The sequence below is a fragment of the Micrasema longulum genome, unplaced genomic scaffold (genome assembly GCF_059751315.1).
Source record: "Micrasema longulum isolate JH-2025_06_02 unplaced genomic scaffold, ASM5975131v1 h1tg001039l, whole genome shotgun sequence".
Taxonomy (NCBI): Eukaryota; Metazoa; Arthropoda; class Insecta; order Trichoptera; family Brachycentridae; genus Micrasema; species Micrasema longulum.
Window position 1 is genome coordinate 671,398 of NW_028278227.1, and position 19,290 is coordinate 690,687.

The 19,290-nt window shown below is 31.9% G+C and overlaps 1 long non-coding RNA gene across 2 annotated transcripts; it reads left to right on the forward strand.

Annotated features, from left to right (window-relative positions):
* The first annotated feature begins 12,381 nt into the window (after nt 1–12,381).
* On the forward strand, nt 12,382–18,212 carry LOC148277398 (uncharacterized). Of its 2 annotated transcripts, none has more exons than XR_015823497.1 (2): nt 12,382–12,591; nt 17,291–18,212. It is a non-coding gene; the product is annotated as an uncharacterized LOC148277398 (long non-coding RNA). The 2 variants fall into 2 exon arrangements; XR_015823496.1 differs by having other exon boundaries at nt 12,382–12,579.
* The last annotated feature ends 1,078 nt before the right edge of the window (nt 18,213–19,290 follow it).

Genomic DNA, 19,290 nt, shown 5'->3' on the forward strand with positions numbered 1-19,290 from the left:
TTTTCCTTTTCCCTTAGGTGTCCGTATATCAAACATTAAAAAATGTCATTAAAAAAATGTTTTTGACTTTCAATGCCACGCAGAGTAAGGAGGTTTATCTTCAAAAGAGCACATCAAAACAAAAGAAAGTAACCAAGAAAGAATAAATGTACGAAGAAAACTAAATAAAAAGGATTTTCTGCAATCTGGAATTTTTTTTAGAATACTCACTCGGGATCGATAAATCACCCCTTTAAAAAACATGAAATAAAGTGGATCATGGAAAGAGATGTGATTAGATTCTTCAGCCAAATTGCTAGTAAAATAAGTTTCTCTTTTGTTTTTCCGAAATTATTTAGTATTTTGTATGTGTATATATGTTGCTCTCCAAGAAGTACTCTGTCTGTCGTAAGTCTAAATTTGGCTGTTTTGACTTATAAATATAGTTAAACCACATTTTTTATCTCTTTCTTAAGAAACGTCTGACGTATATCTACGATTTTTTTTGTGAGATAAACCCAAGTATTATTGATTGATTTAGTGTTCATTTGGTAGAACTTAATATTTAAAACTATAATAAAAGAAATCAAACACCGATTTGAGTCTACTGAACACTTTATTTTATTTTTACAATTATAAAAACGAAAATTTCGTGACAATTGTTTGGCCTCGTTAGGGCATTTTCAAACGAATGTAAGGATTACATGGATTGAATGTCCTTATATAGTTATATTGTTCAAGGTACTTCAGTTAAAAATAAAATTAATCTTATTAAGTATAGCATGTATATTAATCATAATTTGAAAACGCCCTAACAAGGCGAAACAATTGTTATTAAATTTTTGTAGACGTTTTGTAGTGTTCAGTAGACTCAAATCAGTGTTTGATTTAATATATTATACGTTTTAACCCCAGTATTCTTTGAAATCAATTAAGTAAAATGTTGAGATGAACACCGTAGTAACTATGATGGTACAGTATTATTTTCATATTTTTATTGTAAAATGAGCAAATACTTTAAAAAACTAAGGCATTTGAACGTCTATATACATTTAGTTATGAGGATTCACAAATTTAACGGAGTTTGTTATTGTTTTCCTGCAAAATTTAAAATTTTGACGTACCAAAATGTAGTTCTAAGGTTCGATGTCTATGTATGTATATATATATATATATATATATATATATGTGTGTATATACATATGTGTATATGTACACATGTGTAAATTTGTATACACAATCGTGCCAACTGAATAAATCGGTATACTCGGCACGCACAGGCAATGCCTGTGTGTGTTTTTTTTTTAAAAATATTTAATCTAGTTTTTTTTGTACTATTACATTCTGATCCTAATACGTACGTTATCCAAATTCTTTCTTTATATAAATGTAAAGGTTAGTCTCAAATTAGTTTTAATTTATTGATTTATTCTATCGATGCTGTTTCAGTTACATTCATTAAGTCCTCGGCTGGGAGACCTATGCTTAAGCTGAACAATTACACCTACAGTAAACACATGCTCATGAAAAATGGACTCTTCAGATGGAGGTGTTCGACTCACGCCTGTAAAGGCTGCAAGCGTTCAATTCACACAGATGGCGTCATAATTGTGAAAATAATTGGAAACCATTTTCACGATCCACCTCAAATTATCACGTGATATCAATGGACACAACTTGTGAACACAACTGATTCCCTACCGAAAGTTTGTCGGGATAGTTGGACAACGACCAATATGCGAAAAATGCGACATTTCTTTTATTTATATTTGGTCTTGAAAAAGTTATACAAAGGCTTTTTTTCCAGGTTTGAAAATAAATAAATATATATAACTAATCGAAGTATCAAATGATACACTTTTGTACTTATCAAGTTGTCACATAAAGTGTCAATTTTTTTTTTAACCGCTTTCACGTTAAGTTGAAGAAAATCACATGCCTCATTGTTCTACGATCAAAACGAGTTGAAAGCGCATTTACCGGAATATTTTTCTTCATTGAGAAATTGTAGTCATAATGATGTCCTAAAAACATTGTAATTTTTTTATTAGATATTGAATTAAAGGCCTTTTCCTAAAAACAGCAAATGTCCATTTTGATTTTATGACTCTCTGTCTATTTTATTTTATTTTATTTTTCTCATAAAAACAAAACACTGAAATTTATACAATAGTTTCAATATGTCGGTAGAAATACAAACATTAATGTGTCTCAATTACATTATGAGGATAACTTTTACTATAACATAATAATATTTATGCTAAGTACTTGTTTTAATTACTTCAAACAATAGTTTTTTTCCAAAAAACTCTGCAAAAAAATATGCCCATATCCCTTAAAATGTCTTTATTATATAAGTTTCTTGGAAGATAAAACACGGGAGTCCACTTATTGCCATTTTTAAGTTAAAAATTCAGAAATTATTGCAATAAGCTAATGTTATACGTGAATCAAACACCGTCTACTTAAATCGTAAAAATGCTTATTACAGTTGAAATAAAAATTTATTGTCCACTAGTAGTCTCAAATACGCTATTTTCTTTTGGTATTTTTACTAAATATATAATAATTTTATATTAAAAGTTTTTTGTTTTTTTAATGAAATATTTGCGTTCTTATGATTTACCCAAATACTTAATTTTGATGGCCATTTCAACGAGTTGTAAATAACTCACTATCAGAAAATGGAATCAAGTTGGGGTAGAGTGGGATTCGAACCACGGACCTTTGGTCCGTGAGTCCGAGACACTAGCCACGGGACCACAACCCGATATGAGTTCTTTATAAATTAAAATGATCTCATTTGGTTCAAAAGTTTTGTTTTGGAAAATACTCAATTACGAAATCTCGTTTCCTGAACATTTCGTTCAATGTGACTCCCGTCGTTTATCCTTTAAGGTACAGATATTATATTGTTCTAGAATTACCTACAGTTCTGTATGTGAAATAGAACCAGAATCCAGGACGAGTTTTTTCGGCTCGATGGGTACTTTTAGGTAAAATTCCCAAAAAATAATTCAAGAGGAGAAAAGTCCGTCTTGTAGTGTAATGGTTAGCGCGTTTGCCCAACATACTTTAAAGCCTGAGCTCGATTCCTGGGTGGGTGGACAATAGGGTGGGCCGATATTTTTTTTCCGAATTTTGAAATGAAAGGGGTCTAAAAAGTTGCCTGTTGGATTACTCGGAATGCGAAAAATATATTTTTTTAAATCGATTCTTCTTTTGGCCCTCATCCAGAGTTTGAAGTTTTCAAAAAAACGATTTTTTCGTCATTTCGTATTTAAGTAAAAAAATCAGTCAAATTAAATTTTGTAATGGGCATTAAACCTTATTAAATAAGCATCTAAGTTGCACTTTGTTTTTTGTAATAAATGGGTAGCATTGTTTTATTGAGCCATTGTTTTCGTCAAAATTCGCCAGGCGCTCAACGGAATCAGTTCCGCGGAGTGTAAACTTTTTGCATTTCGGTAGTTTTAAAACTTGTTCCAATTTGTAATGTGATTAAGTTACATCCATATTTCTTCAATTATTCCATCTGCCGAAGAAATATGCATGTTCAAACATAGGCAAAATGGTGAATGTTACACAGTGTGTAAAGTGGCCACTTAAAGCAGCCAATGACAGGTCATAAGCCCTGTAAATGCCTCGACTTCCATATTCCCTTTTTTAAGGTATTCTCCATCCCTGTTGTAAATCCCTGGTGAAATCCAGTCTTTTGTCTATGAACATTTGGACAAACACAAATATTGTAACCACAATAATGTTTTATTGTAACTTTATTAACAGAAAAACAAATAAATAATTACCATTTATTATAAATCACTGTTCTAGTAATTACTAGAACAATGCGGCCAGTTGACATTTCAATTGAATACCTAATATCGACTGACTTCTTAGTAGTATTTTTTATGAATTATATATTAAAGTGATGGATAATATATCTATATAATATAATATATCACGAAGTTACATTTTTTGAGTTGATTTCGTGGATGAGAGTTGATGTATCACACAGAACCACAGAAAAATATCAATTTATAGTATATATTACTTATATTATATTATGTACCTTTTATGTTGGTACAAATAGATATTTTTTATAGCTTACCTGTAATAAAATCACCATTTGCCACTGGCATTTACTGTTTAGGTGAATAGTTGTAGCGTCCTCTGTGCCATCGGTGCGGATCGGGGTTCGTTGATGATTTCCCACAGCAATGACAACATTATTTCGCAAATTGCATTGTGAGGCATTGATGATTAATTGATCGTGGATTTAGCCATGTTTTGTTATTTAATTCAACTGATAAATTTTATCAATGCTTTTTTAGTGACATTTATCAAGTCCTTGACTGGAAGACCTCTCCTCAAGCTTAACAATTATACATTTAGCAAACAGATACTCATGAAAAATGGGCTCTTCAGGTGGAGGTGTTCAACACACGCCTATAAGGGGTGTAAGTGTTCAATCCACACGGATGGTGTGACAATTGTGACAATTAAAGGAAATCATTTTCACGAACCTCCTTAAAGTATCATGTAACGTCAGAAAAAACACTGCTTTCGAGGAAATTTATAAATATTTTGTTAGTGTGTTGTTTTTATTAATTAAGAAAAGGTGCAGACATAATAAAGTTTACAAAACATTATAAAATTTATTTACTTTTTAAACGTTGTCAAAACAATAACACTTATTAAGAAAAAAAAAATGTGTACGGTTAACCGTAATAAACAACAAACAGAATTTACAACTACGATATAATAATATAAATTGTAATTTAAAAATTTTTTTTTTTCAAAATAAAGTGTTTTTCAAAATAAATCAAAAGATGTTTGACTTTGAACCGGGTTGTAGATTCACGGATCGATGATCTGAGTTTTAAATCCTTCTCTACCTCAACTCGAATATCAGTTTTTCGGCGCAAGTTATTTACGACTTTTAGGAAATGGTCTTAAAATTTTTATTTTTGGAGAAATAATTACATCTCAAGTATTTCTATCAAACAAAGAAAAAAGGAATTGAAGGAAAAGTGGGAAACAAATAAAAATTCAGGCTCGCACAGAGACATGTATTTTTTATAGGCCTAAAAATTTCATTGACTCCAAACTTTCAAAATTTTCCTTCTTTTAAAAAACATGCACTATCCTGGATTCAAACTAAAGATATGAACTTTTTTTTTCTATGATATATTTGGTTGCCCTTTAATAATAAGGAATATTTTTGTGTTTTTTAAAATATTTTTTATTTCCTTTTTTAATTACAAAAAAAAAAAACCATATTATCTTTTACGGAATATTTTATTTTTTCTTTCTTATGTTACACAAAAATATTGTCCATTATTTATTATAGGAGCAAAAATTCATTAACATTTTCTTGTATACCCACGAACAGGCCATGCCTTAAAGGTATATTTTTGTTTACTATTTTTACTATAACATGTAATTAATTGCTATCTTATTATGCTTTATTTTTTTATAACTCTGTTTTGTCACTTATGTTTATTGTAAAAAACAAAAATAAATAAATAAAAAAAGGAATGGGTTAGAGAAGAGTAAAGAGATAAAGATAGGAAAATGCTTACTAAATGTATATATATATTTTTTATAAATATTGTGTTTTCGTACCATTTAATTATATTTGTATTATGAAATAAAAGATAACTATCAAAAACACTTTAAAATATAATCATTTTTGCGTTAATTTCATCTTCTTCACAATTGACCTTTCCACACTTGATTGTGCAGACTGAAAGCGATAAAAATTGTATCAGATCTTTAGGAAGATGAAAAAAACGGACAAATGCGGAGAAAGCAGTAAATAATAAAAAAAAATCTATTAAGTATTTTTTAAAAATGAGGATGTTTTTGAAACTAACTTTGTTGATTCGAAAGCAATTCACATAATTTGATAATTCAGTTGTGTAAAAATAATTATTGTTGTTAATTTTTTTATTTGTTCCGTTCGCTCCATCATCTAAGCGAGTTCATTGCTTTATATCTACATATATAAAATTCATTCTTTTTCATGGCCCACGGGTCAAGATTTTCAGTCCAGAATAATATCAAATAGCCTCCAACACATTATCATACTTATTTAAATTTATTTCAACAGAGAGGGAAAACATTTTTGTGAAGGGAATATGGAAGTATAGGCATTTACAGGGCTTATGACCTGTCGTTGGCTGGTTTAAGTGGCCACTTTACACACTGTGTAACATTCACTATTCTGCCCATGTTTGAACATCCACATTTCCTCAACTCTTCCATCTGTTGACTTTTGTGAAGTAAAAGAGCTGAAACCTTCATCAGTCAACAGATAGAAGAGTTGAGGAAATGTGGGTGTTTAAACATGGGCAGAATGGTGAATATTACACAGTGTGTAAAGTGGCCACTTAAACCAGCCAACGACAGGTCATAAGCCCTCTAAACGCCTAGACTTCCATATTTCCTTTTTAAAAATGTTTTCCCTCTCTGTTGAAATAAATGTAAATATGAATAACTCCCTAGGGAGGAAATCTAGCCAGTCTGCAAGCATTCAGACATAATCAAACATTGTTATAAAACTTATTTTTGATGTTTGAAGCACTTACTTTGTGGAACATTATTATTTAATATATTTAAATCAAATCACTTTGTTTTTGTGTACCATTTATATTTTTATAATTTGACAACCAACTAGTTTCGGCAATACTATGCCTTCTTCAGACACTCCACTCTACCCTCACTGTGAAAATTTTATATACGTTATGTTAGTTCGTAATCAACCCTGAAGAAGGCATAGTATTGCCGAAACTAGTTGGTTGTGAAATTATAAAAATATAAGTGGTACATAAAAAAAAGTGATTTTATTTTAATATATTACATAATCATACAGTTTTTAGCTTTAAATATTTCTTATTATTGGGAAGGAAAGTATGGAAAAGGGGAGCAAAAATATGGTGATTTGGCGAGCAGTTAGGTTTAGGTTTCTTTTAATATTTTTTTATTTGACTGGAGAAAAAGAGACTAAAATATTAAATATTTTGTATCCTGAATTTTTTTCGGGGAAGAATTTAGGACAGGGAAAAGAAATCACAAGATGCAATTAAGTATATTTGCTAAGCTTGTAATAAGACAGCGCGACGGTCTAAGCGGTAAGTATTATATTATATTACAGAATTCACACATTTTACCACGCTTGCCTACTTTACAAGGCATCAGGTTCTCGACGTCCAGGACGTTCACTGTTGACTCTTGGTCGGCAGTTATGTCTGAACTACGGGTCGTGAACCTGGCAGCTGACAGAGACGTCTAGAGGATTTTTGTGGACACCATATGTTCCAAATAGTGAGCGGACATTGAATGATGATGATGATGAATTGACATTTATAAATTACATCGTTACAAACATCAAACTGCGTAGTACCGTATCTCCGAAACAGAGTAATATGGTGGAATTTCATGACCATCTAAATAATTGTTTTGTTGTACTATTTTGGAAGGTTTTAAAATTATGCTGGTTTTAAAAAATATTTTTTGCGACACGTTACTATTTAAATTTTAAAAATTCCTAAATTTTACTATTATTTGTTATTTTAGCATATACCTTTCTGATTTTATGTAAAGGCGTCTGATACAATAAAGTGCTTAAAAGGTACTTATATAATCATCATACCACTATTTGTACCCAAAGGTGTATAGAGTGTATATCAAACATCAATTAAGGTAAGCTGATCAGTCCGACATTTCTGATGTCAATGAAATATTGCAGTTCAACCAACCTTCTAAATAAATATTTCATGTCCACCCTGCCAAAAAACGAATCTCGGACCTAAAAATTGTAGGTGAACGTGCCAACCACTAAACAAGGAGGACTTATCTCCTATCATTTTTTTCTCCGGGTTTTTAGTTGAGAGCAGCTATTTTGTCGAATCACTCGTCCGGGGTTCTGGTTCTATTTCGCACAAAAAACTGCATTCTTCATCCACTTGGATACGGAGATGTAGCTTTACCGAAAATAAAATACAAAATCGTTTGTCAAAAGCGTGCCACGCAAAACAAGTGTGGCATTCCACACGGAAGTACCCTTGGACCTGTTCTATTTTAACACGCATACTAGTAAATGACCTTACAAAGGACCGGTGGATATTTTATTTTATTTTCTAGCAATAAAACCTGACGATAGCAACAATAATAATAACTATAGTAACATACTTGACCACATATTGCAAGTATATAATTTTACGGTAAAACGGCAGGTGTTAGGGTAAGTGGAGCATCCACACCGTGGTTTGCCATTCATAAAGGAGTCTAAACAGGGATGTGTGATATCCCCATGGCTGTTCAACGTGTATAGTATATCGATAACTGTATGAAAGAACCAAAATGCTTAGGAATGGAAGCAAAAATGGGTGATTTAACTGTCAATTCTCTTTTTTATGCTGATGATGCCGTGCTTCTTGCTAACAACAAAGAGGAAGTGCAATTTTTGGAAACAACGGTCTACGATGTATGCAAGGGAAGCGATTTGCCAATGAATGTCGATAAATCGAATGTGATAGTTTTTGAAAGAAATGAAAGCATGACTAAATGTGAAATCACAGGAAATACAGAGGAATTTGTGTATCCGGGAAGTATGTTTGCTAGAAATGGAATGACTGAGAAAGACATTGCTGGGAACAGAGTGAACGGTGCACTTTTATCAACCTTGGCAAATAAATGTTTGTCGCAAGTGGCAAATTTAGCAGTTCACAGTCTAGTCCTGGTCCCGACCCTGATGTATGGGAGCAAAATATGGATGAAAAAAGGGTGAATGCTGTCGAAATGCGATATCTCAGGCGAATGTGTGGTAAAACTAAGTACGATAGATGCACAAATGTTGAGATGCAAACATTATGTAAGGCTGAGATAAGTATTATCGACAAAATCAAGAAAGAAACTCTGCGCTAATTTGGACATTTAGAGCAAATAGACAGCGAAATAACGGCTTAAAATATTTACAATGCGAATATTGATGGATGCAGAAATAGAGGAGAAGAGAAAGATACGGCATGACCAAATCGGCGCGCGTGCATGAGAAGATGTATGAATGTAAAGGAAGCTTGATATCTATGCAAAGATATGGTGATGTGGCGTTCTATCCTCTCTGCCTACCCTGACGGGGAAACGGCGTGATGGTTTGTTGTTGTTGCTATTGTAATTTTACGAAATAAAAATAACATATCTACTTTTATTACATGTTTGTTTACAAGACAAAAAATAATCATGAAATAAGCTAATTAAGAACTTAATGTTTTTTTTTTCAGTTCGATATATCACATCCAGACAGGGAAATCCTCTTATGCTTCTTGATAAAAATACGTATTACCAGCAACGTTATTCAAGTAATTCAATGAAAGAGTTCTGGGTCTGTTCCAGTTGTTACAAAGGATGTACCGCCAGATTGCAAGTTTTTGACAAATGCATCATAAAGGCTAACACAGTACACAACCACCCACCGAAATACTCGAATTAATTGAGTTGTCGAGAAAAAAATCCATTTACACATCAACAGATGGCGTTTCAAACACGTCAGTGAAACGACGTAAGAATTTAAGGATATGTTTAATCCAAATCTGTCTAAAGCGCACAAGCCTTCAAAACTAGATACTGGATACGTTCCACGCAGTACCGCATAAAAAATATATTTAAAAAATACAAATTCTGCATAGGTTTTCTTGTATACAATTTATTTTTTGAATGAAAAATGGTTTACTATTTATTGTACCTTAATTTTTTTCTTAAAAATGTATCATGACACCAAAATGCTTACATACATTCTAATAAATATAATTCAATGTTAGCTATCAAATTTTAGTGTGTTAACATGTTTCCCTTTTTTTAATTTAAAAATGAACACAAAAAATAAAACAAAATTGTAAAATTTTCTGCTCTTCAAGATATGAATGATTTTGATAAAATAATAAATAAGTATATCAATAAAACTTCTTGGTTTAGATTTACTTTTTTATTATTTTGACCGACGAGCGCTTTCGCCTAAGTCGGCATCTTCTAGACTGGTAAATGGTTTACAACATTTCCAACTTTTATGCTATTTCTAACATGTTTTGGAGATAAGGAGACCAAATAAGTGTTTTAACAGGGGACAGAAAACATAAATATTTACAACTAGTTTGCTGAACAGTTAATTTTTGGGAGTTATTGGACCGAAATTGAGATTAAGCATTTATTATTTTAAAAGTGGGAAAAACACATAGAAAAATACAACAGAGTGGAAAATGCACATTTTAACAGGTTAAGTTAGCACATTACTTTGGTTTAATGACAGGAATGTTTACATACATATAGATAAATGACGAAATATTTTAAAATACATACCTAAATAATACATATGTATATGGAATGAAGTAATTAGTTTTAATATGTAATTTTATGTTAGTTATATTATTTTATTAGTAAATAAATACATAAAACGGAGCGAACGTAGATATTTATTTAATTTATGGTTTAAGTAAAGGAGAGTTCGATAATTCATTAAAAAAGTAAAACTCAACCAAGAAGTTTTATTGATAACTTTATAATTTTATCAAAATCATTAACTATGCAGTTTTATCAAAAAACATCATAAAAAAACATCAATTTTACTACTAGATATTGTTGCGTTTACGTTAAATATATTATTTATTTGATTACAAGCTTTTGAACGAACAGTGAGTGTTTTTGACACCTCGTTCTGTTTGCGTTCAATCGAGGGGATAAAGTTGCCAAAGACGCTCGCGACATTTGCGCAGTGTATGATGAAAATGTTTTGAATTATTTAATTATTTGTTGTTATTTTTTTTGTGTATCTACTTGTTCTTTTCATTTGGAAAAAAAATGTCATTTTTTAATATTTCTTTATTCTTAATTTTTATATTTTTTTGTTGTTCAACTATAAAAGATAAGAGACTAAACAGAGTATTCAATTAAATAATAATAACATAGCAATAAAACATATATTAAAAATAGGAATAGTAATAAAAATCCCACATAACTCGTAACACCTCATATTGTTATGCGCTAAGTAAAAAAGCTTTGTAAAGCATTCCAAAATCGAATAGTATAATTATTTTACTAGTACGCCTTAAATTAACGGCAAAAAACATATGTTTTAGACCGTGCTGTTTCGAAACCGTGTAAAACAAAGCTCCTGTGTACAATCCGTCTTAAAATAGGTCAACCTAGTAAGAAGGTATCTTTATATTCTTATCACCATATCCAAAAGTGTAAGTTTTAAAGAAAGACAGAATGATAAATGTTACTTTAGCTAATTGAATTTGAAGAAAACAATTAGCAAATCACCATTCACAAGCATTTGCGTGAGAAAGGGATGTGAACTTAGTTAATACGCCCGCGTAAATCATTACCATAGCTGTGACACTGGCTGTCAGTGTTATTATTTACGCAATTTACAATTTTGTAAAAGGTTTTTCAAATTACAACGAATAAAATATGGTCATTCAGTAAATGGGTTTATATTTACAAATGAAAAGATATATCTAATTTGTTTTTACAGTGTAATTAAATAATTTTCTCATCTCACACAAATTTGTTTTTTTCTGTGTGAATTTTTTAAATTTATTTTATTAACATAAACGGCAAATCTGCCTTTTACAAACATTTATAATACTAACATATTTCGCTACATTTTTTTTATTTTTATAAAACATAAATTTCCTTATACCCAAGATTTATAAAAAAAATAAATTACTTCTAATAACCTTGAAATTCCACAAGAAACTGAAGGCACAAAAGGCAATTGAACGTGAACGGAAATGCCATCGACTACGTGCCTGTCGGTCTCGTGGTATAGTGGTCAGCGCGTTTGCCTACCATGCAAGAGGTCTATGGTTCGATTGCCGATATGGTTGACATGAAAATATTTATTTTAAAGGGTGTTTTTACACTAGAATATTTCGTAGTTGCTGGACTGCTATCTGAAGCGTATGACTGATCATCTTACCGTCATGTTACAAAAATGATTAATATACACTGAGATTGTTGTACCAATGCAGTTCCCTATGCACCATTAGGTGCGGAAAGGGGATGATGATGTTGATGTGGTCCCGTGGCTAGTGTAGCGGACTCACTGACCAGAGATTTGAGGTTCGAACCCCACTCTACCACTGATTGATTTCTATTTTCTAATTGTGAGTTTTTTACAACTCGTTGAAAATGGCCCCCAAAATTAAAATGTTTGATCAATTATAACAACGCAAATATTTATTGAAAATATAAAATATTTTACAATAATAATCAAATCATTCTTCTTTTCAACGTTATTTATATTCATCTATGTATCGATTTACCTGTCTATTTATTACTGCTTTTAAATCTGTTATGACCTTTTTATGATGTTTCAAATGTTTTTTTTACTTCTTTTTCAGTTAGCTATATTGTATCCAAAAAAGGCAATCCACTTGTACTTCTTAATAACTATACATATTACCAGCAGAAAAATCTGACCAATTCACAAAAAGAGTTTTGGACATGCTCATCTTGTTATAAAGGATGCCCTGCAAGATTACACTTTTTGAATAACCGCATCATCAAAGCCGTAACCACTCATAATCATCCGCCCAGGTATCAATACACGTAAGAATTATATTTCAATATAGTTCATTTTGTATTTTTCATCTTGTTACAAATGGTTCACTGCAAAAATAAACTTTTTTACAAATAATTTCATTAATACCATTGACCCATCAACGCACATAGACATGCCCCGAGCCGCCAACAATCATGACACTCAACTCATGTCTAAACGTTCAGTCATGCCAACGCGTATTTAATCGTTCTTTGACCTCCTGCCAGACGTGACGTTTAGAATTGAAACCAAACCTCCTACTTGTGTCATAAAAGTGTGTAAAAACCCTTCGGAAATACATTGTAAAAATTATGTTTTGTGTTTTTTTTTTCATGTATTTTTGTTTAATTTAATTTAGTACGTACTATTATTTGGCATATGATTTATTGGTCTTATTTCTTATATTTCTTACTAGAGTATTGAGTGAGTTTCTAGAAAACATATCTCAATTATCATTTCAATTATGCTTTTATATATATATTCTTTTTCTGTTGATTTAAGTAAAACTCTTATTTTGTTTTTTTTTAATACTACTATATTTTACTATTATTTTGTTGATTTTAATGAAACCACTATTTTGTATATTTGATTATGTGTAAATTTTAATTTGTACAATTTATATTTTAAAAATTATTTCTGATTACCTTTTTTGCATTGTATTCTTTGGAATTTGATTATTTATTACATTTACATTTTTTTCTAGATTGTTATTCTATGTCATTATAATTTTATCTAATTAATTTTACTATGTATTTTTATTGTTATTTATTGTGGCTTGACACGGGCATAGCCTAAAAAGCCTTAATAAGTTCATAAATATTTAATTTTGTAATTTTGAATGTATAAAAAAAAAAAAAAAGGATTGTCTAACTTTTCATTGGTAAATATTTGTTTACGTGTGATTAAGAAAGCTTTAAACAATGTAAATTTTAATATAAATATTATTTTTTGTAAACGTCAAACTACCCTAGCGGCGCAATTGCGAAGCTCTTATAAAAAACAGGGGTATACTGATAGAAATACATTTTAAAATATAATAAACGTAAGTTGACACTATTTTTGCATTCCCCAAAATCCAGTGAAAATAAAAACACAAACGGGTTGAAATTATAAGGAATTTAAGGGATGAATCTGATTGTGATCCACCAAAAACGAATGTTGAATGTTAAAGTTAAAATAAAAAACTTTTTATGTATTAAAAATGAGTATCCTCCAATTTTTCGTAGCATGATCGTTAAATGCAGCCCTGGAGTTAATAAACAAACTTAGTGTCTATGTGTTCTTTTTGTGTCACCACTTATTTTAATGTTGTACTCTATGGGGCATGTCTATGTATTAATTTGTCAATGATTAATACCATGACATTTCATAATCATCTTTCCCAGTATTAAATACATGTATACATTTTATTAAGAAAACTGAAAACGCCTCTTTATCTAGTTTCAAAGTATGGACTACTGGTATCATAAAATCCATGAAAACACATACTAGTAGTAATTCACCATCAAGTCAGTAAAAATCATTTTACACATTAAATTACTGTCTGGCCATTATTACAAGCATTTTCAAATAAACAAACCAGCCGCGTGATATGCTCATTTCAAACGTGTTGCCCAAATCCACACGGCACCATAAAATTAGCGTGGATTGACAATTACGTAAGTGTCATATGGAGCAGAAACACTTACACTCATCAAATGGACTATAAGGAAGCTCCAGGTAGCACAGAGAAAACACGAAAAAGCCATGCTACTGTAAAACTCTCTGACCGGGTAAGAAACACCGAGGTACGGGAAAAGTCGGGAGTAACGGATGTAGTCGAAAGATTGGCTGAACCGAAATGGTCATTTGCGGGATGTTGCCAGATTAAAAGACCAAAGATGGACTAAAAAGGCAGCTGTGTGGAGACCTTGTGAAGAGAAAAGAAGTACAGGGAGAACCTCCACACGACGCGCGATGGTCAGATGATATAAATAGAATAGCTGGTGAATTCAGAAAGCTCTTAACAGGGATATATGGGGGAGGCTTAGCAGAGGACAGGATTGGCTATGTGATGATGAATATTATTCATCAATAATTCTGCAAAGAGAAATCGATGGATAGACCTAATTGGTGTTTTCTGGAGTTTGCCTGGCGTGAAATAAAAAAATGATTACAATACGATAAATGTCAATCCACCTACCTATGTTATTTGAACATGCTGTGTGGATTTTTGCCATTATGTGAAGTGAGCTGCTTACTCGATAACACGCAGGGGCCTCGTGGTTCGCACGTGTACAGCATTCCAGTATCCATGAATGTACGTTGGTTACGAACAATAATTGTTTACCTATATTGTTACAAAATATGCGGTGTTAAGATTATACCTTTAAAAAGTGCATCATCAAAGCCTTTAAATTTCGTAATCGTTGCCTCAGGAAATAAATATGCACATGAACTAAAGTAAGCCATTGTGTAAATCATCCTTGTTTTAAAAATACGCCAGACATTAAATATATGTAAAATCATGTATTTGGTCACAGATAGTGAACTGTTAAATTAGATTTTTTATAATATCCGTCTAATGTAAATATAACAACACGTAATCATGAATCAAAATATTAATATGTTACATTAAATTATAAAAATTAGAATATGTCATATTGTAAAATATACTTTAACATGATATTTACATGTTACGAGGGTTGTGTAAAAAATAAGGTTCTCAATTTTTTCCAGGTTTAAGGCATTTTTTATTCTAACTGAAAAATACATCATTGGAAAGCTTAATTTCTTAACTATTTTTCAACTTAATCACCAGATTTTTCAACGCATTTTTGTTGACGACTAATCCACTTTTGGAATCCAGCTTCAAAGAAGTCCACCGCCTGTCCATGGAGGAATTTGGCGACCGCTTCCTGCACTCTTTCATCAGTCTCGAAACGTTGTCCACCCAAGTGTTGCTTTAATTTTAAAAACAAGTGGAAGTCACTCGGTGCAAGATCAGGGCTGTAGAGAGCCTGTTCAACGAGATCCCAGCCAAAAACTTCGATTAAATCCTCGGTTAGGCAAGAGACGTGCGGGCGCGCATTGTCGTGGTGCAGTCTATCGCCTTTCGTCAGTCTTCCTCTCCGGCGATTTTGGATGGCTCTTCTGAGTTTTCTCAAGGTCTTGCAATAATTTTCCTAATTTATTGTGGTCCCTCGAGTCATAAACTCAACAAGCAGGACGACTTCGCACCAGGCGGTGACGGCGATCAGGGGTTCCATCGCGGATGGCTGTCGGGCCGGCACTGAACGTCGCAGCGAGTTTTACTAAGGCGGGATCTAGAGTGGGGGAACCAGCGCACACAGCGGTGTTGCCGGATTTTGTCTAGCATTTCGCGCGGCGAGTTTACAGCGTTGGGAACCTTATTTTTTACACAACTCTCGTATAAATAACGCCTAGCGAGATTACACTTCTATATCAACTGTATCATTATAGCCATGACATTTCGCCATTATCATCTACATATAAATGGAAAACTGTACCTATGTTACTGTAATTTAAATAAGACAAAATAATAAATATGTTACAATTTGTTCAAAGACAATTTTTTTTTCCTGTGATGAGTTTTCCTTTTAGCGGGCCCCAGTAATATATCATGGTTTTTTTATTTCAAAAATGGAACAAACGTATCGGAGATGTCTTCTGTAGCCCTTAACCACTGCCGTGTCATTTTGTAATACTACTACTGACGTACGAATGACACGCGCCCTGGGTCCTGGGACATTCATAAAATATAACAGGGAAATATTCTCATTTTTTAACAATATTAAATGGGTCTATGAAATACTGTTGAGTAAAAAAAATTGTTTTACCACTTATTAGTAGCATAAAACGTATTTTTGTATTTACAGATTCTAATTCCCGTGAAAACGGTTCATTGCATCGGCCACGCCCCTAATGTTTCACGATTCGGTTAAATTTTGAACTTTGTTTGTGACCGTTTAAATTTAAATAGAATATCGTTAGGAATCTTTTTTATTTAGAATTTCGTAGTTCGTTTCGAAGTTCGAGTAGTATGTGATATTTCCCTATTGTTGTGCTTATTGTTTTCAAGATACTTACATATTTAAAATATTTGGTAAAAAGTTAAACAAAACAATGACCATATTCACAGAAAAATATTTATTTATCGATTATCTTAGATGTTGTGAAATAAACATGAACAAAAAACTATCTCGGGTACGTAACACATTCGTACGTCAATGGTTAAGGGTTAATAATTTATTTATTTTATTTAATATATATAATGTTAACATACTAAATATTTATGTATATAGAAGCTAAGAGATACAAGAAGAAACAGTTAACAATTTACATACGTATATGTAGATTTTGTTGTTGTTTACATTTCAGATTCACAATCAGTCGCCCCTAAACTATATACATTTGTCTGTTCTAAGGCTAAAAAAATTGTGAATTTACTGGTTTGCAATGGAACATAGTAGACTTATGTCTCAATGTTATAAACAACCTATAAGTAAATAAATAAATAAATAAAATATGGGCGAATACTGTTTCCTGAAGTTTTACATTTTTGCTTGCAGTAGGGACTCTCCCGTGCCCTCTTAAACAAATTCTGCCGTTAGTGGTGCTGTCAACACCAAGGCCTTGGATGAAGGGGTATTGATTTGATTCACTCGATGGCAATAATTTATAGATGCAATTTTCTTACCTTTTCAGTTTCCTTTGTCATGTCGAAGGCCGGGAAGACCCTCATTAAACTGCACCAATATACCTTCAGCAAACAGAAGACGATGAGTAACGGACTGCTTCGCTGGATTTGTTCCACTAACGCATCGAGGGGTTGTAGATGTGTGATACACACAGACGGGGGTAACCTTATATTGATTAAAGGAACTCATATACACGCCCCTCCCAAAAAAACATGGCTGCACGAAAGAATACCTGTAACATAAAGTAAATATATAACTGACGCATAAAAAAGGCTATTAACCTATAAACCCGCATCAACACACGATATACATAAGTGCAAATTATCATGCACACATTTATACATACATTACACAAATCGGTAGTGTGATGGCGAAAGGTAAATTTGTCACTTTTAACATAAACATACTAAAAGCTGATGCTCTTTCATATGTCAAAAGAATATATTTCTTTAAAGCTTCCTTAAAAATGGCAGTATTGAATTATGGGGTTCATCTGTGCTTTTCACACCTTAAGCTTTTTGACAGAAGGAAATGTTTGTTTTTCCTGTACAGTTTAAAAAATGACAAATAGGTAGTGTGATGGCAAAAGGATATATCTGTATTTTTTGAAACAGACGTTTTTACATAAAATATGCCAAAATCTGATGCTATTTCAAATTAAAAACGGACATAGCTGTCTAGAGCCATATAAAAATATGAGGTTCACCTTTAATATTATTATGTTCCATTAATACAAACCAGTAAATTTACAATCTGTTAGCCATAGAACAGGCTATTGTCTAGTTAGGCGACAAATTGACAACTTTACTGTTTTTCTTTCATTTAACCACTTTATTTGCAGTGTAAATTTAGATAGCGAAATCGATTTACTGACCTTGTTTGCGTTGTACGCTGTTTGATGTTGCAATAAAATAAAATAAAATGAAAAATGTGTTTTTCTGTATTTTATCGGTACCTTATTCGATTTTGTCTTTTCGTTTCTGAGGACTAGATAATTTATTTATAATTTACAAGTGCATTATACCACGACACCTGCCAATAACAATGTACGTGTGAGTATTAAAAAAAAACATCTTAAAAATGTGCATAATGGAACATTTTAAGGTAGTTTATGTAGTCTATAAAAACCTTAAAAAACAAGAACAACCAATTAAGGCATTATAAACCTTAAATTTGTCCTGCATTCAAGAAAAACAAATAAAAGTCGTTATGCAGAAAGCAGATAGCCATAGAAAAGTAAAACTAAGATAATAATACTTTTGTGAAAAGACTAGATACCGTACGTCTGGAGACGGCATTGAGGGAATCCTAAAGCCCACCATCCACACGCAGCTCAGAGAGGAAAGTTAGCAAAAATATTCTCAAGGAATACAAACTCTATGCAGATCAATGAGGGGGAAGGAGTGTGTATGGACAGAGGCCAACACGTCGTCCCCACCCCTCAGGATCCTCTCAACGCCTGTGTTTTTTTTATTCAAAATTAAAGTGTGTACAAAATTTACCCACAATTGACACAAATAAACAGTCACAAAAATAGTGACTAAAGATTAAAGTAACACAGACCACAGTAAGATATTTTTCTAACAATGAAACAAATGCTTAATAAAGCATTGAGCTTAATAAACTGAACAGTTAGAAAAAAAATACAAAAACATAAGTATTTAAACAAAAATTAAACATATTTAATTTAGAAAAAAATAAAATGAAGGTACGAGTATATAGGTATATATAAATTATAACAAACATAATTAAAAACAAGGTTATTTACAATGAATGAATGACCATGAATAAAGGAGGCCCTGGGTGACTAAAGAATCCGAAGACCGAATGTTTATATGAAAAAAGGGCGGACCGCGTATCCTCTTAATGTAACGTTTGATACCACATAATGCAATTTAAAAAAATTTTTGGGAAACCTTTGCTTATTTTTATTTCATATTTCAGTGACTTTTACCACATCAAAGGCTGGAAGACCTCTGCTCAGATTGAACCAATACACGTTTTGCA